The sequence below is a fragment of the Miniopterus schreibersii genome (assembly GCF_964146895.1).
Source record: "Miniopterus schreibersii genome assembly, chromosome: 12".
Lineage (NCBI taxonomy): Eukaryota > Metazoa > Chordata > Mammalia > Chiroptera > Miniopteridae > Miniopterus > Miniopterus schreibersii.
The window spans coordinates 43,328,443-43,351,888 of NC_138112.1; the positions used below are offsets into that span (position 1 = coordinate 43,328,443).

General features: G+C 44.8%; 1 long non-coding RNA gene across 1 annotated transcript; it reads right to left on the bottom strand.

The window, feature by feature from the left end:
* Positions 1–2,804: 2,804 nt before the first annotated feature.
* LOC308564509 lies at positions 2,805–8,998 on the bottom strand. Its single transcript, XR_013999960.1, has 3 exons — positions 8,892–8,998; positions 5,607–5,765; positions 2,805–2,897 (listed from the first exon to the last, which is right to left on the bottom strand). It is a non-coding gene; the product is annotated as an uncharacterized lncRNA (long non-coding RNA).
* Positions 8,999–23,446: the final 14,448 nt, after the last annotated feature.

Below are 23,446 nucleotides of genomic sequence, written 5' to 3' on the forward strand. Positions count from 1 at the left end.
AGAAGTCTAGATGGAAGGTCACATGGAGAGCGGTGGAGCCCTCTCAGCCATCTCAGCCGAGGCCCAGACATGTGAGCGAGGCCGTGAGAGTGCCCATTCTCCGCCCCGCTCGCTAACGGAAAGCAGGCGCGTGAGCGAGCCCAGGGGAGGCACGCAGGGTCGCTCAGCCGGTCCAGAGGCCAGAGAAAAGAAATTATTTTTGTTTAAAGCCACCACATTTGGGGGTGGTTTGTTACACACCAATCGGAAACTGATACAAAGGCTCACTTCCGATATCTAATCTCCCATACTGCTGGAAAAGGGTGCTCCCAGTGTGGAGGGAAGAGGGCGTCCGTGGGGTGAGGGAAGCAGGGAGTGGTGAAAACGAAATTGGTTACAGTAAGGGGGGTGGCCAAATCACGTATCGAGAGTAATGGGAGTCAGTTTCCCACTGTTGGAAAAGGGAGCCACAAATATGGAAAAAAGACAACTAAAATCCAAAGGCATTTCACTGGAATTGGAGGTACCAATATAAACTCATGGTTATATATATATATGTGGGAGAGAGAGAAATATAGATTCAGTTATGTGTAAGTACATAAATATATTACCTAGCTGCCCATTTAAGATATACAGAGAGAAGTGGCAAGCACCCCAAGAGCAATGAGCATACTTAGCACCCACATCTTGACTTCTAAAAACCATTCTCCACTAAAAGAAATCATGTCTCTTTGGGGAAGTGTCAAACTCAACCACTGGCCAAGGAAAGTATCAGATGTGCTGGGAACATTTTTTGGTGTTAGAAAGTTGCAAAGTGCTCAAAACAGGATGGAGATATGTCAAAAGGACACAGAAAATAGTTGAAGGGGCTCTGACTAGCCAAATATGGCATGATTTGATCATCAAAAATGATAATGGATTATAATCCATTTAGTAAAACAGGAGTCCAAGCATCTATACAGGTATTTTAAAAATAAATACAGGCAAAGTTTGGTGAGAAAGAGTGTAGTTACATTGTATCAGTTACTCCCCACAAATTAACTACACACACACACACACACACACACACAGAGTGACTTTACAGTGGAGAAGCATGGCAAGCACCACCTTAATCAGGTGATCTAACTTTTCATCACCAAGAATGTGACAAACTGAAATCACGTGTGACATACAGGAGGCAATCAGAAGAACACAGCTTCAGCACTGGGGTGTGCCTACCAAAGATGGGTAGCTTGTATCTATCCATGAGGAAGTAGACAGACCTGTGTTAGCCATTGCTGTGTAAAAAATTACCCCCAAACTTGAGGATTAAAACAGCATTTATTAGGGTAAAGGAAATCAAATATATGGTCACGGGAGATTTGACTTGGGTGTTAAATACACAATACAATATACAGATAATGTTACAGAATTGTACACTTGAAACCTATATAATTTTATTAACCAATGACACCCCAATAATTTTAATTTAAAAATTAAAAAAAAACACACACAAACCCAAGTATTTATTATCTTTCAGTTTCTGTGGGTCAGGAATTTGGGATCAGCTTGGATGGGCAGCTCTGGCTTACACTCTCCCCTGAGGTTGTGGGAAAACCCACTTCCAAAGTGGCTTACCCTCATGGCTGGCAAGTTGACGTGGCTGCTAATGAAATGCTTTAGCTCATCTCCATGTGGGCTTCTCTACAAGGCTACTTGAGTGTCCTCATGATGCAAGGGCTGGCTTCGCCCGGAGCAAGCAATGCAAGAGACAAAGGCAGAAGCTGCAATGCCTTTTATGACCCAGCCTCTAGACACATACCATCACTTCTTCACTGTTCTACTGGCCACATGGGTCACCTCTGACTCAGGGTGGGAGGGGACTCCACACGGGTGTGAACACCAAGAGAGGAGAATCACCGCAGGCCCTCTTGGAGTGTGGCTACCACAAACCCCAATTAAGGGACAAAACTGCTGACCTGTAATCTTCAAAAGCATTAAAATCACGAAAGTTAAGCAAATGCTGAGGCACTGACTCATATTAAAGGCGACTAAAGAGACATAACAACTGAATACAACACATAATTTAGGACTGGATCCTTTGCTATAAAGGCCACTATTAGGTAATTGGGGAAACCTGAATGAGGTCTGAGTCTCAAAGGACAGTGTTAATTTCCTAATCCAGATGGTTGTACAAGGTTGTACAGGCGCACATCCTTCTACTGTGCTTCACTTTACTGTGCTTCACAGAGGCTGTGTTTTTACAAAGAGAAGGTGAGGCCCTCCACCAGCAGAAAGACTGCGACCTGCTTTATCGTGATACTTTATTTCGGTCGTCTGGAACCAACCCTGCAGTATCTCCGAGGAATGCACGTATCCTGGAATTTTCTTGTTTGAAGGAAAGACACAATAAAGAAGTTGGGAGTGATGGGGTATCATGTCTCAACTTCCTCTCATCTTTTTCTGCATATGTGAGATTGTTGAAAGAAAAACACACATAACTTTAAACCCAAAGAAATAATTTTAACTACTTAAAACACAGATGCTTAGGGGATTTTTATATTATAATTTCTTAACCCAGATTATTTTAATGGGCCTTTTTTATAAAAGTCACTGCACGTTAAGCTTGAGAATCACATAAAAAGCCAAAGAAAATAAGTAAATATTAATAGCATTTTGGCATGTAGCTTCCAGGTCCTTTTACTGTGCATATATATATTTTCACATACGCGTTTTGAAAACAAATTATAAACATGATATCATGTTGTTTATGTTTTTATCATAAACCTTTCCTCAGGTCAATAATGTTTCTTCTCCAATATAAAGAGAGATTTACTTACCCGTTTTCATACATCAAGTCAGCGATGAGGCTGTGGTCCAGGACAAGGCGTGCCTGCCCCCAAAGACTGTACCTTTTCTCCCTGAACCAACTCCATTCCCTGCCCCAAACAGGGAAGGAAAAAACAAACAAATAGCACAGATTTTTTTTTAACCACCAAAATGAACCAATAGCCCTGGCTGGTTTGGCTCAGTGGTTAGAGCATCAGCCTGCGGGCTGAAGGGTCTCAGGTTCGACCCCGTCAAGGGCACGCGCTCGGTCGCAGGCTGGATCCCTGGCCCCCGTCAGGGCGTGCGTGAGAGGCAGCCCATCGATGCTTCTCTCTCACATCGATGCTTCTCTCTCTCTCTCTCTCTCTCTCTTCCACTCTCTCTGAAAAGCAATGGAAAAAATATCCTTGGATGAGAGTTAAAAAAAAAAAGTACAGTGAGGATTAAAAACCCAATGGCAACAAAGCTCGCCAGCCACGCAGCTCTTCCTAGTCCCCGGCACCCACTCACACCCATGGCCCAGCACCTTCCAAAGGGGTGCATTGGGTTTTAATTTTCCACCTTCATCCTCAGGTCATTTACACAGCAAATAGCTGTGACAGTCTCCATTTCATAATATTCCTTTCAGGAGGCTTATTTAAAATAGTGCTGCCTGGTTTACTCCTGGCCCATTTTTAAGTGATGATGGGACATGTCAGTGTATGAGTCAATCCCCCGGCATTTGAATATCCACCGTGCACAAGATTCTGCATCTAACTACGCTGGAGAGTGCAAAGACGTGCATGCTAATTCCTTGCGGGAAGCACCCTGAAACTCAGAGGGAGAGAAGATAAATAGCCGCACAAGAGTACACCGTAGCAGCAGGCGGCCTGTGCTCAGCGGCGTGAGTCAGGGAAGTATGAAGAGCTTTCATTACCAGGACGACTTCCCGAGAAGGGGCCACCGGAGCTCAGCCCCCAAACATGAAGGGGATGTGCACGGCGCACTCGTTTCTGTCAAGACAAATGGTATTAATAAAGATGCAGGCAGTGGGGTGTTTGAGATGTGTGGTGGATGGTGAGAAGGGTGGTTAGATGGCACAGAGGAAAACGGGTAAGAGGTTAGGGGAGAGACTGATTGTGGAGAGGCCTGAACGCCGTATCCAGAACGAATGTTATTAAACGGGAAGGAACTGATTTGGATGAGAGCCAGGCCCGAAGTGGGAAATGAGGAGGGAGAGTCTTTCTGCAGACAGCTCCCCAAAGCCTACTGGTAGGGAAATGAAGAGGAAGATCGGATGGTGGCCCCTAAGGGTGAATTAAAGTTATTAACACCATTGGGGAAGCTGCGCATACCTGAAGGCTAGAGAGGCAGCACTGGGTGGGGTGGGCAGAGATGGAAGGTGACGGGGAGAGAACAATGAGGAAAGCAAGCTCTCCAGTGAGGTGAAGGGACAGACTGGAACACACGCTGACGGAGAAGCGGGGGGCGGGGCATCTTTGACAAGGAGGGAAATCACATGCTCTGATACAGGAGAGACAGAGACGGGCCCAAGAATGGAGATGCAATGGTTGAAAGCAGAGAGACGGGAAAGACATGTGTTGTCCCAGGCTAAGCCCGGGCTCGGTGGGCTCAGGGCAGCAGGCAAGGAGTGGTTTGATCTGGAGAGTGATGGCGATTATTTAAAATGAGGTTGAGCCCGGATGGTGTGGCTCAGCGGTTGAGCATCGACCTAGGATGCAGGAGATTGCGGTTCGATTCCCGGTCAGGGCTCATCCCTGGGATTGCGGGCTCGATCCCCAGTGGGGGCGCGCAGGAGGCAGCCGATCAATGACATCATGGATGTTTCTCTCTCTCTCCCTCTGCTTTCCTCTCTCTGAAATCAATAAAGACATATTTAACAAAATAAATAAATAAATAAATAAATAAATAAATAAATAAATAAAATGCGGTTGAAAGGTTGGTGGTTTCAAAATTAGGCAGGGGTTGAAGGTACAGCATAGGGAATATAGTCAACAATGTGGTGACTGTCTATGGTGCCAGGTGCGCACTTGAATTATCAGAGGGAACACTTCATAAAGTATATGAATGTCTATCTGCTGTGAAGTACATCTAAAACTAATATAAAATAGTGTTGAATGCAAACTGTAATAAAAAAATAAAAATAAAATCCAATGAGGCTGATGGCCCAGGGGATAGATGGAGAAGTAGCAGAAAGCTGGGTGAGAGACCACAGACCTACAGAAGCAAATCCACACCCAGAGCCCCATAATTAGTAACCTCTTCCTACAAGTGTGAGCTGGGGCTCTCCTTGGGGTGGATACATTCCTCCAGCCCTTGGTTTCTTCTTCTCCCGTGGATCTGGAATTCTCTGGGGCGAGGACTACCTAGGTCCTCTGGCAGCACTGTCCAAGAGAATTTTCAGTGATGATATAAATGTTCTATATTTGCACTTCTCAATATGGTAGCCCCTAAAATGGGGCTACTGTGATTGAGGAACTGAATTTTAAATTTTACTTAATATTAATTGATTTAAATAGGCACACATGACTAATGGTCAGCTCCCTGGACAGAACAGCTATTGACGGGCCCCTTTCTCCCTAGTGAAGGACATAAGACCTTCCATGGAGTGGAGGAATGCGTGGGGTCGGACAGATGGTATTGCTGTTCACTGGGAGGCACTAGTTCTCTCAGTGACAACTCCGGTTGACCCTCCCAAGATTAAGCTTGTAGTTTCAGAAGCTCCGAATTCTCTTCAAATTGCTCACGATAAACACACTCACAATGATCAATTATTTTGGAGAATAATTTTTTCATGACTAGACTGAGTGTTTTCTTACCGTAATGACAGTCCTGTCCTTAAATCTGTGTACCTGGGAAGCCAAGGGAGCTACCACAAGTCTTCTTGATGAGGAGATGTGGGGACCCAGGAGACTCTTTGCTCAGGCCAGAGTAGCTTCTGTGCTGCTTCTGCTGTCACAGGGAGGATGTCTGGGGTCCTAGAAATAGTTCCAGCTTAGTATCAGAGACCTTGATTCAAACTTTGGTCTTTGAATCAAACGGAAGTTATCCAACCGTTTTATTTCCACATCTATAAAATGGAAAAAATGATACCTACTTAAATGGGCTGTTGCTGGTGTTCCATATAATTAATAACATATTTATTCCACATTGATTGCCAGCTAATGTGCTAGGTGCTAGGAATAAAATGGTAGGCAAAGCAGATACAATTCTTGTTCCACCAGCTTATTTAACCACCATGTGTTCTGGTGTGGGATTAGTCAAATAATCACAGAGTAATATAAAATTTCAGACTGTGATAGGTCCAGGAAGGGAGAGTATATGTGATTTTCAAAATGTCTGCAGATTTTTTGACACCTTCCCTCTAAAACGTAGAATCTAGCCCTAGCCAGTTTGGCTCAGTGGTTAGCAAGCGTTGGCTTGCAGACTGAAGGGTCCCAGGTTCGATCCCAGGCAAGGGCACGTACCTCGGTTGCAGGCTCAATCTCCAGCCCTGGTCGGGGTGCGTGCGGAAGGCAACCCATCGATGTGTCTCTCTCACACTGATGTTTCTCTCTCTCTCCTCCCCCTTCCACTCTCTCTGAAAATCAATGGAAAAAATATCCTCCAGTAAGGATTAAAATAATAATAATAATAATAATAATAATAATAATAATAATAATAATAATAAAAGGTAGAATCTAATTCCCCTCACTTCTAACACAGATAATATGGAAGAAGTGATGCTATGCAGCTTCTGAGGCTAGTTCAGGAAAAGAAATAGTCTTTTTCTTCCCCTCCCTCTCCCTTTCTCAATGCTTGGATTTGAGTTCAAGTCACCATGTTGTGAAGCAGCCCAAGCCCAAGAAATACGAAGAGGTCCATGTACAGAGAAACAGAGTCCCATTACCACAACCAACACCAGCTTGCCAGCCACATGAGTGAACAGCCTTGAAGTGGGAACTCCAGTCTCCCTCAAAGCTTTAGGTAACTGCATTCCTCAGACACCTGACTATAATCTCCTATGAGACCACAAGCCAGAACCACCCAGCCAAGTCATTCCCAAATACCTGACCCCCAGAAATCATGAGAGGTAATAAACGATTACTACTGTTTCAGACGTTAAGCTTTGGAGATATTTGTTACCCAGCATTAGATAATACAATAGAAGACCATGTGGTGAAGTCTGAGGATCAGGGCAAAAAACCTCACTTGATGAAGTAACATTTGAGCTAATCACAGGAGGAGAGGAATGAATTAGACAAAGAGGAGGGAAACGTATTACAAGGAGCTATGCTCACACAAACAAGCGCTCTGGGGACAGATGATAAATTTGAGGAACTAAAATTTACCCAGTGGGCTAGGAACACTCAGTTGGAAAGGAGAGATGGAAGATGCCTGAAAAGGCAGGGAGGGGTTGGCGCATGCAGGCCCTTAGATGGACTCTTCCTAAATATAGCAGACCACTCCGGAAGGGTATTCTGAGTCATGAAGGCTAGAGGGGCACCTGTTTTGATAAAATAAGTGATGGAGGCAGAAGCCCAGTTGGAGAGAGTTGAGGGATAGTGGGAGGTAAAGAAGTGGAGGTAATGAGGTCAGACAACTCCTTTCAAAAGTTTAACTGTGAAAGGGAGGAGAGAGGGCAGTAGCCGGGGATGGGGTTAGGGCAATAGATTATTTTTTGTTGCTTTTAAGATGGGAGAGAGACTTCTGTATGTTGAAATGCTGATGGAAAGGGTCCAGTATAGAGTGATGTGGAAGATCTAGAAGAGAGGGAATGATGTATTCTAAAAGGGCTGTCAAAGTGTGAGAGGGGATAGGACTCAGAAGCAGGTCAAGTTCTGGGCACATGGGAGGCATCTGAATATTGGCAGCTCTAGTCAAGATTTAATTTTAATGTTTAAAAATTGTGCAATATAAAAGATATGTAGAAAAGAATGCTTGAAACAAATATACAGCTTAATGAGTCATTATGGTGAACACCCATGTAACCAGAGAAAAATATAACATTGCCAGCATCCCAGAAGCCCTCTCACATTTCCCTTCCTTGTCCCAACACCCTATCCCTACTTATAACCGCCACCCCAGATTTACTGGTAATTACTTCATGTTATTTTTTTCCTTCAGTCTAGTTTTGCCACCTAAGTATGCATCCCTAAACGATAGTGTTAAATTTTGCTTTTAAAAAGTTTACTGTCGGGAGTATTATAGATGTCCCCCACTTCCCCCCGACCTTTGTCCCCTCCACCCAGCCCCTGCCACCCCAGGTCTTCCCCGAACTACCGTCTGTATCCATAGGTTATGCATATATGCATGTGTTCATTGGTTAATCTCCGCCCCCCCCCCCCCCCCCCCCCGAGATCTGTCATTCTGTTCCATGCATCTGGACCTATTTTGTTTGACAGTTTATTTTGTTCATTACATTCCACATATAAGTGAAATCAATCTTGTGATATTTGTCTTTCTCTAACTGGCTTATTTCGCTTAGGGTAATAATCTCCAGCCCGGTCAGTGTGGCTCAGTTGGTTAAGTGTCTTCCCATGCACCAGAAAGTTGCAGGTTTGATTCCTGGTCAGGGCACATGCCCCAGTTGTGGGCTTGATCCCCAGTAGGGGGCATGCAGGTGGTGGCTGATCGATGTTTTTCATCAATGTTTCTATCTCTCTCCCTCACCCTTCCTGTCTCTGAAATCAATAAAAACATTAAAAAAATAATGTCCAGGTCCATCCATGCTGTCGCAAAGGGGAAGAGCTCCTACTTTTATTTTTTTTTGCAGTTGCATAGTATTTCATTGTTAAATGTATGACAGCTTTTTTATCAACTCAATTTACTGATAGGCACTTGTGCTTGTTTTTAAACTATATATACATGCACAATTTTACTACATGGATTCTTTTATTTCATGCTTCTTTCACTCAATATTGTAGTTTTAGAATTCATCCATGTTGTTGTATGAAGCTATACTTCCTTCATTTGCAACCTTGTACAGTATTCCACCATGTGATTATATCACAATTCATTTATCCTTTCCACCATTAGTGGACATTTGGTTTGCTTCTTGTTTGGGGTTATTACAAAAATGCCCCAGGGAACATTCTTGTATGTGTGTCCTGGTGCACACGTACCTCAGTTTCTCTTGGTTGTATTTCTAAGAGGAAGTGCTGGGTCATAAACATGCATATCTTCAACTTCACTAGCTAATAGCAAACTTTTCTGAAGTGCTTGTACCAATTTACACTCCTATAAGAAAAGGTATTCAACTTCATTAGAAATGAGACAAATTGTATCATTACTATTAACACATCTTTACTTGTCTTACAAAGCATTATCCTCCTGAGCCAGGTGCTTCCTTAGAGTAAGATCTAACCCAGTGATTTTCAACCATTTTCATCTCATGGCACACATAAACTAATTACTAAATTCTGCGGCACACCAAAAAATCTATTTTTTGCCGATCTGACCAAAAAATAGGTATAATTTTTATTCATTCACACCAGATAGCTTTTGTGTTGGCTGTTGTCATTTTCTTATTTGACAATCTAAGGGAAAAAAGGTCAGTGCCCCTGACTAGTTAGGTATTACATGCTTTAAAAATTCTTGCCACACATCAGTGTGCCACACACTAGTTGAAAATCACTGCTCTAGCCCACTGGCTCTCTTTTCTAGCTTAAGGCCCTCTCAGAGTGTCTCAGTATGAGTTGTTACCATTAAGTGGATCACTTTTCTCTAATGTGTTACAAGTTAGTTTCTTCCTTGGTAATACTTAGGAGTAACAAACTGTCTTATATCATCAGTGATACAAGTGATTGTTACATCTCAGGGTCGGCCACCCTGGCGGATGGTTGATCTTTAGCACTCTGTATAGTACTATATTTGGGTGGTTAAATGGAAGGTTAAGAACATAAAACCTGGAGCTGGACTGCCTGGGTTGAATCCTCAGTCACAAGAGTTATTCCTATTTATGTGTAGATCCCGGCAATGTACACTTAGCTGAATGAGACCCAGTCCACATTCTAGTGGCTCAGATATGGGGGCATCATCCCAGTACACTTGTACAAATAGTGTGTCTGGTGCAAGGAGCTTTAAGGGTTCTAGGGAGGAAATATCTAATTAAGCAGTCTTCCTGGAAAAAAATATATGCATGCAGATGGGAGACTCTGGAGCAAATTCTGGTCAGGAAGTCACAGTACTTCATGAAGAGCTTTGAATCCCAGGCCAAGGAATTTTTCTGTAATTCAGTAAGGAATAGGAGACGTTGTACTGCCAGGTGGCTCTGAGATAGGAGCTAGATTCTGAAAGGCACCTGCACTGGGCAAACAAATAGTGGTTTAGAAACCTATTGTTTGGCTGCCACTACCATCCGACTCTATCAGGTGCTTTTATAAGGTGAGAATAGTTGGAGAGAGATGTCTAGTACAGTTTTAATGCCAAATTAATTATGTTTTTACACATTTCCAAAAACCAGTGCGAAGGTGGCTGGGGTCATTATTGTGAGCCTCATTGTATTACCTTGTTATTGCACACAAACTAGAAATAAAATGCATTAGTACCTGACCATAGTGGTGGATACCTATACAGGTGAGAAAATTGTATAGAAATAAATACAGGTATATGCAAATGAGTACAAGTGAAACTGGGGAAATTTAAGGTGGATTGTATCAATGTCAATATCTTGTTTATGATTCTGGAAGACATTACCACTGGGGAAATCTGGGCAATCTCTGTGTTATTATTTTTTACAATTGCATGTGAATTAATTTTCTCAACAAAAATTTCAATAAAAATATGCACTAGTAAAATTTGTTTTGTAGAAAGAGAGTCACAACCCACTTCTTCCAGTTACCTATATTTAGGGGATTCCTGGGACACATAAATTAGACATTATTTTTCTCGAGGCACTAACTGGAAAGAAGAGCAAAGTGCCTAGAAGGGAGGAGGCCAACAGCACAGGAACTGCATTGCTATTTTGATCTAAGTGAACTTGCAAATTACAATTACCCCAAATTTTTGACAGTTCTGCCACAGTAAGTCAACTTTACTCAGCTGCTTTCTGATTTACCCACTGGGCCTACTATGTCACTTTTGGGTCACTAGCTCCAAAGGTAGGATTAAAATAATTCTGGGGAGGGGGCGGAAGTGGGGAGGAGGGGGTCCATGGGGGGAAAAGGGGGATATCTTTAATACTTTCAACAATAAAGATGAATTAAAAAATAAAAATCAAGATACAAAAAATAATAATTCTTATTATGGAAGTGAAGTTTACCCACAAAAAAAATAAAAAATTTTAAAAAAAGAAAGAAGGGGGAAAAGGTGTGATGTGACGTTTCCCCGATGCAGCATTTTATAATTTAGGGAGTTTTTAAGCCAAGTCATTACTTGAGAAAAGTACAACCCACAGCGGCGAGCGAACTTAATTTCTTGAGCGCCTGGAGAAGACCGCGCTCGCGGGACGGGCGTGAGGAACTCCGCCGCGACCCTCCCGGCTCCGCCGAGGCCCCCCGTCCCGGCCGCAGCGCCCCTCTGCCCGGGAGGGAGAACCGCACGCTGGGCGGCCCCGCCGCGCCCGGCCGCCTCGCGCTTCTGGGAAGACACTTCCCTCCCCGGACCTGCAGGTTTCCGCGAGCCCAGGAGCTCTCTCCGCGGCCGCCCGCGCTCCCCCGTCGCGGACGAGGGAAACTGAGGCAGGGCGGGCGCGCGCTCCTCCGGGCCGCCCTCCGCCCCGCCCAGCCCGGGACAAAGCCCGGGGCCCGCGCGGGGAGGGGGCAGGGCGGCTCCCGCGCGCTCCGCGCTCCCCCGTGGGCGCGAGGCTCCGCCCCGCCGCCCCACCGCCCCTCCGAGGGGGGAGCCCGCGCCTCGGCAGCCGGGCCGCCCGGCCGGGCCCGCCCCGAATCCCCATGACGTCACCGCCGGCAGGCCCCGCCCCCGGCCCTGGGCGGCAGGCCGCATGACGTCACCGAGGCCCCACCCCTCCGAAGCGAGTTCGGTCCTGGCGTTCATTTCATTCCTGTCCTCATTCCGAACATTCTTAGCATCGCTCGCGCCGCGCCTCGCCGCCGGAGCCGAGCCGAGCCTCTGCAGCCGCCGCCGCGGCCCCGCCGCCCGCCGCGGGCGCCCACCAAGCACTTTGCAGACTCGCTTCCACCCCGCGGGCCAGTCCGCGCGGCGGGGCCCGGGCCCTGGGCGGCCGCGTCCGGGGACAGGCCATGCAGTGAAGCCCCCCCGCCCCGTCCACCTTTGCCCGGAGCCGCGGGCGGCCGACCAGTGCGCCCGGCCGGCCCCGGGGCAGCGGCGGTGCCGAGCAGAGGCGGGTGGTCCGGCCCGGGGACCGGGAGCCGGGGAGGGGGCCGGGCACCGAGCTGCGGGCGGGAGAAGCGGCGCCGAAGTTTGCCTCGGACTCACCCGGCGCCGCGGCGGCTCCGTTCGTGAGGTAAGTTGGCGCGCGGGGCTGCTGCCGGGCGAGGAGCGCACCGGGCGCCGCGGGGCGGGGGGCGGCGGCGCGTCCCGCCCCGGCGGCCCTTCCACTCGGGCTCCGCTTTGTGCGCGGGCCGGGCCCCGCGCCGTCCGAGCCCCTCGAGGTGAGTCCGGGCGCGAGTTGCCGGGACGCCAAGTTGGGCCGCGCGCCGCGGAGCCCGCGCGGCAACAGGCGGCCCCCGCGGGCGGCCCGGAGGCGCCGGGCGGCCGCGCCGCCCCCCCGCGCCCCGCTCCCGCCCGCGGGCGCGCACACGCACATACCCTCACAGCCGCGGGCCCTTTTCCCGTTTTTCTCGGAGAAGTCAGAAGTTGGAGCGAGCGCGGGCGGGAGAGCCGCCTGGGAGCCCGAAGGCGGCCCGACCGCCCCCCAGGAGCCCCCGGGCCGCCCCAGCGGTCGGGGCCCCCCGAGGCCGCCCGGGGTCCGCGCCGACTCGTGCTGCCAGCGGGGGTTCGCTCCTTCTTCTCAAAGATGAAAGAGGGCACGGGCGCCTCTGCCGCTCCGCCGGGACTGCGGACCGCCGCCGCCGCTCCTTCCTTGCACATTCAAGTGGAAAATTTTCAGGAGTCAGCAGAAACATTGTGTCCAAAAAAGACTGAGTCGCAGTTACCACCAAACCCTGGAGGAGACTCTCCCTGGAAAACTTCCCTTCGGTAGGAAATACTGGGGGATTTGTTTGTTTATTGGAGGAGAAATGATCTCCAGGAGGGGAGAAAATCAGGGTGCACTTCTAGTCTTTGTTCGTAGCAGCAACACTTGTTTTCAAAAGTCCAGAGGCCCGCTTTAAAGAAAGTTCAACTTCTGTGTTTCCTTTAAAAAAAAAAAAATGCGTATTTTTTTTTTTTTTTTTTTAAACAGGCAACATTTTAAATGAGCTGAAAACAATGCAGGGCTCACACCTCCTTATTCTCCTCCCCCGAAAGAAAGAAAATCCAGATCATCATTTTCCTTGCTTTTAAATTCTCTCTTTTAAAGATTTATTTAAAGTTGAGTGCTGTCACTGGATAAAAATATTTGTGAAACAATGAAATACCAGCCACCAGCATTTCTCAGAAGGCTTGTTAACTTCTCAGAAGCAAGTGGCTGCCTGTGATTTGTAGAAATGAAAATTGACCTCAGTAAGCACTGGAAACTTAGAGACAGATGATGTTGCAGGAGCGGGTAATGTAAAAAGGCCGTGTTTTAAAAACAGTGTCTTGGAGGAAGCCCAGGTCCTGGGACAGAGAGGTCTGCAAAACCTATCAGATTTCAAAATAATGTAAAAAATAAAATAAAATAAAATAAAATAAAATAAAATAAAATAAAATGCTACAGATACTGCAGAGGAGTAGAACACTATCAGTTCAGGTCAGCTACATGTTTCTTCCTCCCCACCTCTCCCTAGGATTGTTTCTGGAAGTTGTGCTCTGATCGCTCGTGGCGTGCTGGCTGCCTGCAGGTGGTTACCTGAGTAGACAGACAGGTCCCTTCAGGAAGACCAGAGCTCCCTGCCTTGTCCGTGCGGGGAGTGGGCTCCTTCTTTGTGGTCTGCCATGGATCTTGCTTCTGTCTTATTCATGGGGGGCTCCTCGGCTAGGGTGTTTTGGAGGCAGTGTTTGGGGAACAGACCTCAGGTTGTGCCCAGAGCTGCTTCATCCTTTCACAGTTGGTTTTGTGCCCTTCTGTAAGTAGGATCTTTGGGCCCAATCACATCTGAATGCCAGACTTAGATCCAACTTTGGTAAGAATCTTCCCTCTTTAGAAGGAAATGGTAGAACTAATTACGGAGTGACTCAGGAAAGACAAATGGATTAGTTGAACCTTTGTCAACATCGAGGTTTTGAATTGTTGATAATTTTTTTCAGGGAAAGGCTTATTTTTCTAATCTCACTATTTCCATAAATGGTCACAGATATTTTTGTTTAGCGTTTCTTTGTATGTGCAACTCTGTGTTGAAATCTCAGGTTTCAGGTTTTAAACAGAGTTTACAATTCTTTTATTTGCTGTTGGTGTAAAAAAAATGAACTGATAAACAGTATCCATTACTGCTTCTTGCTGATGGTATAAAAGTGCCAATGTAGACCATTTTATTTTTACTTAAATGATAAGTATTACTTGATCCACAGTTTTAGGGGAATATTAGAATACCTTTTCTTTCTTTTATTCCCCCCCCTTTTTTTTTTTACAAATTTAGAACAAAACCAGTGTGACACTTTGCCCTGACAGTGAGAGTAAAAAATATAGGAAAGAATCTTTGTTTAGAGCCCTCCTCTGTGTGATCTTTTGTAAGGTATCAAATAGAACTCCGTCCAGAGAATATGCCTGAGAGATTATTAGAGGGATTTTTTGTTTTGTTTTATTTTGTGTTTTTTTTTTCTCCCAAAGCATAAACCAAGACTCATGACATATACGTAATGAAATTTGATTTAAAGAGGGAGGGCAACCTAGCTTAGCTTGAGCCAGATTGAAGTGAATTTCTCACCGAGAGGTGCTTCCTTGCACTGTGGTACAAAGTGTGTGCTCCACAGCAGCGAACTAATTATACATAAGGAAGAGTTGGGGCTGTGGGTACAGCCTGGGGGAAGTCAGCTTTCTCCTTCCTTTCCCTCTTTTCTACCTCTCTTTTGCTTTATACAGCAAGAAATCTACTTTCATATACTCACTTTGGGGACTGACATCTCCTTTTATTTAGAAAGAGGACAAGCAGTTCATAAGGAAAACTAAGGTCCTGGGTTTTTTTTGTTGTTGGTTGCGCTTCTGTTATTTATAAACAATTTTGAATTTTCCTGGCTCTGACAATACAGAACAGCTAGTATAAGAGGGCGTTTCTTAATGGGGAAATTTGGGAAGAGTATACTTGTATATCATCTGTGTCTAGATCGTATTTGTTGTCACATTTTCAGTAGAAAAGTATGTAAAGGGACAGTTAGAGAATGTAGATCTCAAATTTACATAGAGCTTTGAAGAAATAAGCTATGTCATTAGCAATATTTTAAGGTCTCCTGCTTCAGAAATGGGTTGATCTCTCATACACAGCGGTTGTACAAAAGCCTGCACATCTGTGGGGTTACTCTTCTCTCCCATCTCATGCGTTATTATGTGTTAATTGTGAGCATAATTATACTGCCTGCAAATGAAAATTGTTGCGTTTTATCACTCAAAAGTTTGGTGCAAATAACTGCATGTATGATCTAGTGTACATAAGATCACCATGTTGACACACAGATAGTAGGTATATAACACTTTTAAGCTTGTATTTTAGGCACCTAGTCTTGTTTCCAATAAAGAAAGTGCAAAAAGACAAAAAAAAAAACATTGCTGAGTGAAAGCCTTGCTTAGAGGTTGGATCTGTTTAGTGATAAAACTTTTGGGGCCTGTTTTCTCCAAAGACTGGAGAATGCTGGCCAGAGCAAGGGTCCAGCTTTCTCTATAGAGCCACAGGGAAATCAGAGCCCACCTTTCTGTTGACAAATGTGGGTGTTGCTGTTTCCCCCTTAGAGTTCAGTGACTGGGACAGTGGAGGGCTAATGTCCTACTTCTGAACTCAGTAAGAAAAGTATATTGTAAGCCTTTTGCCCTTTGACAAACTTAGGCTTCGCTGCTGGGCTGTTGGGGACTGACCGATGGCTGGAATAATCTTTTATAGCTGAGTGGTGCCTTTTCTTTTCTTTTTCTTTCTCTGTTGAAGACACAGATTACCCTGTGGCATTTAAATGAGATCCCAATCATGTTTGAACAATATCAATGATGTGGTTTATTCTTTCATATTCACAAAGGTGATAAAAATCAAGTAATTCCGGTTCATGCTAAGCACTCACACTAAGCACTTAACGTTTCAGGGTTGGGCTTTTTGACAAATACCCAGTTAGACCCCGTTGTGTTATAATTACTGGCTGCTTCTGAAATCAGGGAGGTTCGAGACCTTCCCTATTCTGGGTTAGTTTTTGGAATGCCAGAATATTTGGATCTAAATACCTGGAGTGTTTTTGTTGGGGTTTGTATGTTGTTTTATTTCAAAGCTGTTAACCATTGAGAGTCCTTAATCTGTAACATACTCATCTCAAGCTTCCTTGACCTTATCCCGTATTTAAACTCACAGTTGAAATTCATCCATTTTTTCAGATACATTTGGGCTGTGTAGTGGTGCAGAACGAGAGAATTTCAAAATATGTGTTTTTATTTTAGTCAAAGCAAATGGGGTGCCCTGAAGGGTGGGTTTTCAGGATAGTTTTCCTTAGAGGGTGGCTCACTCTCAGTGCTTAAGTTCTTTTGTTCACTGGCTTTTTGCATGGTTGGGAGGATTCTCAAAAAATAGTTTCCATAGTCTGGGAGTCCTGGCTAACTGTGAAACCACTGGTCTCTCTTCTGATTGGATTGGGGGGGTTGTTCTATGAGGCTGTCTTTTCTACTTTTGTGGCAGGCCAAGGGAAGGCTCCATGCTGGCTGTATTATGGGCCCCTCTTTCCTCCCTGCAGTTTTTTAAAATCAGTATTTACTGAAATGCTTTCTGCCTCCCCCCCCACATTAATTTAAAAACTAATTAATTAAGGCTCTGTCCTAGCATTTCATTAGCAGTTGTAGTTTAAGGAACAGGGCCCAGCACTGGAAAATGGGTTTCTAAGAAAAAGCCAGCTTATTGATGAACAAGTTAAGTCACTGTCGTCTCCAGCGGAGATTCTGGTTGCTTTTAGGCATCTGACGGGTTTAGATGTATGTGTAAAGTGACTGAAACACTATTGACTGGGAATATACAACAATGACGAGTGCTGTTGTTTTTACTGATATATAAACTGAAAAACTGCTGCTAATGGTGGGAAATGTTAATTATGTGAGAACATATTGAACTTATATTCTCTGGCATGAACTTTAAAAAAAAAATGCATGAACTACGCTGCTTTTTTATAGGCACAGCTTTCTAATTATCATAATTCAGTTCAGCTCCGCTCTTGGATGGAGTTCAAGTGCAATCTCAATTTAACTTGAAAGGAGTTTTTTTGTGTGTGTTTTTTTTTCAACTGAGAATGTTTAAGAAAATTTGAAAAGTTCATCCAAGAATGTTGTCTGCTTAGGTGCGGGTAATTTGGGGGGATGAAAATGAGTACCTTTATGTAATAGTTAAGTAGATCTGAATATTAGGAGAGAGACTTTTTTTTTTTTGCTTTACACCTATCCAAATCTGCATCTTGTGCATTTTTGCATACAGATGTTATGTGTTCTGAGTGCTCTTTGAAAACCAGGTTTCTTTTCCCTAATAGGTAGTAAACTAAGAAATGAATATTTTATTACTATCAATATCATCTCTGCAAAGATAGAGACCTTTTTAGAGAGAGTAGAAAGTACAAAGAAATGCAGAAATCTTATGAATTCATTTGACACAAGTCACCAGTAATCTTTTATACCAACTAAGCCCTTAGAAGCTGATCTCCTTATCTGGCCAACTTTATACTTTGACTTGTTGGCATTTTGTAAAGGGAGTCATATTCGAGAGCATTCATTCCAGTGTCCAGTATCCTTTAAATTTCCTATGACCTTATTGTCTTTTCAAAGAAAAAAAAAAGTTAATGAAGCCCAGGCGCCCAATCCTCTGTGGAATCAATTTTAAGTGGAAGAAAGAACAACTTCAGCTGGACCTTCCTACTCTCGGACTCCCGTCTGGTCTCACTTCTGCTAGAATGCAGAGGGAGCCCGCGGAAACCAAATGACTTCATTTGCTCTGGCACTTCAGAGCCAGAGCCGAATTCACTTCCATGGTGGTGAAATAAAAGGAGCCAAGTGTTTTAAATAGCCACTCCCTAAGGCCCGCCCGCCTGAGTGTTTTGAGAAAAGCTCATTGTCTGCTTGCAGCCCTATCTGGGAGCCTGCCTGGCTCGCCCTCCCCCACCAGGCAGCTCCAGTTCTGAAGTTGACATCTGGTTTTCTCTCTGTTCACCTGATGTGTACCCATTCATGTGCACACATGAGGTGTGTCCGCAGGTAACACGTACTTTTGGCATTGAATATGTGTGTGTTTCAAGTCTCTACTGGGATAGGGGGAGGCACAGAGCTAATAGCACAAAATAAAATGTAAACACTGTAGTCACCCCGCATGCCACTGCTGCTGGGTTTCTGTCCGATGGTGCTTTGGGTAGGCGTGCCTATTGTTGTGGCAGCAACAGGCGGCAGAAGTTGGGGCACCATATGGCGGATGTGGGCCTCAGATAAGCTGTCTGGTAATTTAGCTTACCAATAGCATTTTGATATGCTTCATTTTCAGATCACCCATCCCCGTGGCTGGGGGTGTCTTGGGGACTAGCTGATTTCAAAACTATTGAAACCATTGTGAGCGATGCTGCCTTTGGTGGAATCTCTTTCAACCCTTTCTCCCTCTCTGCCTTTTCATCTGAAAGCCTTTGGGAGACAATGGCGGTTCGAGTTGGAAAGAGCCCCGTCAGCTGAGGGAACTGTCAGTCCCCAGCCCCTAGCCCCGTCTTGAAATCTGGGACACTTAGAAGACCTCATCAGGTATTTTCATTGAAAGGAAAACAGAAAACAAACTACTTAATAGCATCTCATACTGGCGGAGCCAAGACATTCCCATAATTCAAAATGGGCTTTTGCTTTAAATACTGGAGAGAGAAGGCTGATATTGTTCTTATTTTGATAAAAGGTTTCTAGTTTTGTTACGCATTAAAAATGTCTCCGTAATTTTCTTTCACCTTTGACTTTTATCTTGATCATAAAGTGTAAAAATGATTAGCATCTATATAACTGGATATCCGAGGAAGTGTTATCTGTGATTTGGAGGCAGGGAGCAGCTTCTTTATGACTAGGAATTGTTAAACAGGGACATATATGCTTCTAGAACACCTCCACTTAGATGTCAGGTGAAGCTGAAACAAAACTAAAATCTGCTCCACTGTGAAGTGAGGGAGGGGGTCAGGGGTGGGCGATGACTCTTGCCTGAGTTGCCACAGCGAACTCAGATTCCCTGCACACAGTAGGTGGCTCTGTGGAAATTTGATGATGTGCATGACCATGTGCTTCTCAGCCACATGAATCTCATTCAGCAGATATTAGTGTCCCTGATGTGTGCCAGGCACTGGGGAAGCCAGGGTGAGACCGTGTGCTCCTTTCCTAGCCCACCCTTCTTGCATACTGTCTCTCTCCTTTCCAGGCCCCTCGCCTTTCCCAGGTTTTGACTCGAGTTGGTAATTAACAGTACACGGATCCTTTTACATGGCTGATTCAGGATGGTTCTGACTCAAACCCAGGGTACCCTCTGCCACACCAGTGGTTCCCACCTGAGCTTGTGCATGCTGCCGCCATGGAGCTTTCTACAGCCTGGTCGTCGCCCCTGGAGACTTAGGAGGGCTGGGGGAGGTGCAGCGTTTAAGAGACCCCACAGTGGTCTTTGCCTCCAACTGGGAACCATTGCTCTAGACGCTCTGTAATTTTTATCCTTAGATTGAATCAGACAAAATGTGGCCATTCCTCCTAACTCTGGATTGGGATTTTCCTCCCCCTATGTTTGTGAGGTGATGTACTTCAGGATATATACTGAATCTTAGGGAATTCACAAAGATGTTCTTGGTTGGTTTTAAAGATGCAACTACACAAAAATAAGGTTGCATCCTTTTTGCCCAGGAAGCAATAAAATGGGCAGGACCACCTTCTCCATGCTCTGCGCGCTCTCTTCTGTTGGCCCTTGCGAGTGTAGCAGTTGTTTCCAGATGTGATAATAGAGGTCTGTGTCAAGCTTCCTGGGGAAGGTTTTAAAGGCTAATTCTTGCCTGACTGCTTGCAGAGGTAGTTTTATTTTTTGAGTAGTGGGAATACTTTCTGAGTTTCTCAGAGTATCCCTTGACATTGCAGAGTGAGGGGGTAGGAAGGGTGATCCTGACAGCTTCCCAGAGATGAACCTGCTGCTGATAAACCATATGCGGCTTTTCATTCTTTTCTTTCTTTTCTCTTCCTTCCACCCTGTGTTCCCAGAAATCCAGGTGCTCCCAGTTTTGCATAGAACTGCTGCTTGACCCCGGACATTTAAACATTTACAGGTGCTACTGTGTGCCAGGGATTTGTTGATCAGTAAAAGGTGGCCAATGAATGGTGATCAGTTAAATTTACAGGAAGGGAAACAGCCATGTAAAAGATCATCGCAATCCAGTGGGGAAATAGTGTATCCCATGTTTTATGATGCACACTTTTTCCATATTTGAACATTTCCTGCAATTCTGACTGGACCCATGACATGGTTGCACACACTCATCAAAGGCTGTCGAACGGATGCAGGTAGGGGGCGACAGTGTGCACCACAGCATGGGTATTGGTCCCTCTGAGAGCTTGTTTTAGGTATATCTTATCCGGTTTATTTTGCTTATACTTTTCTTTATGTATGTACAAGATCGACATGATTAAAAAGTTTCAATATGCATAAAATATGATTTTTAAGTGATAAGGAAGCACTCTGGGATGGTTTGTTTTGCAACATTTCTTAGAAAGAAAATCATGCTGCATCTTCCAACTAGTGGTGTCTTAGAGTTGATGAAATGTGTACATCTCTATCCAGAAGTATCTGGAAGATTGTACATTATTGACAGGGTTCTCTTTGAAGGGGTGGATTGGGAAGGGGGAGGGGCTTTCATTTTTTTACACATTTGTATTTCTAGGAGCATGAATTTCCTTACATAGTATCAGAATAGAGGGGGAAAAAGTCAGTGGAGTTAGTGCTCATGACATTTCCGAAGAGCTTTGTTGCCTAGTGGTGGGGACTGAGGAAAGATTTGTAGAGGAAGTGACGGAGTTGGGCCTTGAAGGAAAAGTTTTTGTTGTTGTTGTTGTTTGTTTTGTTTTGCTTTTTGCCAGATGCCGTTTTGGGAGTAGAGTAGGCCTAAGTTGTTAAAAGACAAACAACCCCCCTGAAATACTCTCCAGAGTAATGAATTCAAATTTCAAATACTGTTAACAAAGGTTTATTGCCAGTCATGGGCTAGTATAGATCTGAAAGTTGGCTGTGAACTATTAATTGAAAGAAGGAAAAGGGAGGGAAGGAGGGGGAGAGGAGGGAACTGGTTGAGATTAGAGTGGGAAGTTTCCTGGTTCCGGTTTGGAAAAACGCAAGAAAATCATATGTTTAAACACACAGGTTTGGAGTCCGACACACCTTATTTGGACTCTTGGCTCAGCCACTTACTAGTTCTGTGGCTTTGTGCAAATTACCTCTTCTCTCAGCCTCGGTGTCCCCATTTGGAAATTCCAGTAGAATGCCTCCTGACAGTAAGTGCTCAGTAAATAACAAATTCAAATGTTATCTTGCCTACCAGGTCTTCACGGATTTCCTGCCAGGTCAACCTGGACAGGGACTATGGAGGAACACCCAGGGCTGAGGCAGAGTTACTTAGAAGAACCGGACTTCTGGTCTCAGGCAAATGGACTGAAATCCAGGAGAGGCTGGGGCATCTCATAAAGTCCTGGACCATTAATCGCTATGAACCACACTTCCCCTGTTCATAAAGTGGAGGAAATCCATCAGTAAATACATCATATTTGAGGTCATTCTTTGCCAAATGGTAGTATGAATTAAATGGAACTGCTTCTAAAAAGTGGGTATGATGTACCTCCATCCGCCCAAAAGGAAACCTCTTTCTTAGATCCTTGCTTAGAAGTCATGGTCTTAACTTTGCATTGGTCTTAAAAGTTCTCTCTAAGGTGGTTGTAAGGAACCCTTCATAAAGAAACTGTGCTTAGGGCCCTGGGCCTGCTGGCAGAACCATTGAGGAATTCCTCCCTGCTGACGTTCTGAGGGCACTAAGCATTAGGTGGGAGAGAGAACTAGAGGCAGAGAGGAACCTCCCCCTACCATTGCTGCCTTCCTGCACTTTTAAAAAATTTATTGTTGAAAATATTACAGACGTCCTCTTTTTTTCCCCCCTTTGACCCCTTCTGCCCCCCCCATGCTATTGTCTGTGTCCATGGGTCATGCATACATGCATATAAATTCTTCTGTTAATCTCTTCCCCCCCCCCTTCCCTCTGAGAATCGTTAGTCCTTCCTGCACTTCTTAATACCTGTTTAGCACAGGCTGCTTAACTTGTCTGTGCCCTCAGTTTCCTTATCTGGAAAATGGGGATGATGTTTTCTACTTTGAAGAATTGTGGTAAAGTTTAGTTAAGAGCTAGCTCAGTGTGTCTGCTGTGAAAACCCAGACCATCCTGTTCCTCCAAGTAGGTATTCCACGCTCTGGAATCAAGTCTTTGCCAGCCTCTCTCATCAGACTCTTTGCTTTGGGTCTTAAATATAATTTACATAATAATTAACACTTTTACGTGAAAGGTAGCCCTCCCTTTGCCCGTGTATTTGCATATGTAAGAGCAAGTTTGTTAATCCAAGATGAGTGTCTACTTGGGTTAGTACCCTGGTTAGGTGAGCCGAATCCTTTCTGGAAGCTGGGTAGGGACCTGTTTTCTGTCAGTTGGCCTAAACTGGCTGTGTTCTGCTCAGATCCCCAGCTGCACTTCAGCGTGTGTCAGCGTCCCCTTGTTGTTCTGACCTGGTCCACTCCCTGTGACTGGTTTGAGTAGTTAAGATAGCTTTGTGTGAGCCAGGACTGGGGACCACCTGCATTCTGTTGACATCTATTGTCTCTTAACCACGGTATGCAGAACTAATGTGGTAGTTCACGTGACTTCCCAGTCTTTAAGTTAAAAATTGCTGAGGGATGAGTAAACTTGTTGGGGATAGGGGCTTTTAGGCAGCTAACTGACGTTGAAGAAAGGAGAAAGGATGATTTAAAAACAGTGATTCACAGCCTTGTGAATCTACTAAAAGCCACTGAATTGTATACAGCATGTTCTCAAAAAACCCCCCACATACACACAAAAACACACGCCCGTTTTGTTCAACTTTGTTTTGTTATAACACTGATGAGATGCTGTAGGAACTTAATTCTTGTTTATATCCATTAGCTTATGGTGAAATTGGTTTTATTTTGTATTTTCACTTAATGTTGTGGAACCTATCAGCAATGTTACATGAAGACTTACTGTACCTGAAAATGGCGAATTTGTGTGGTGGGTGAATTATACTCTCATAGGAAAAATAAAACATTCTGGTATCACACAGCACAGTGTTGGCCTTGTTCCCCATCTTACCCCCTGCACTCCTCGCAGGGACTCTGCAATTTGTTTTGCTGGTCAAGAGATTAAGATTGATATTCAAAGCGATGACCTAATAAGAGTTTACATTTCTACTACT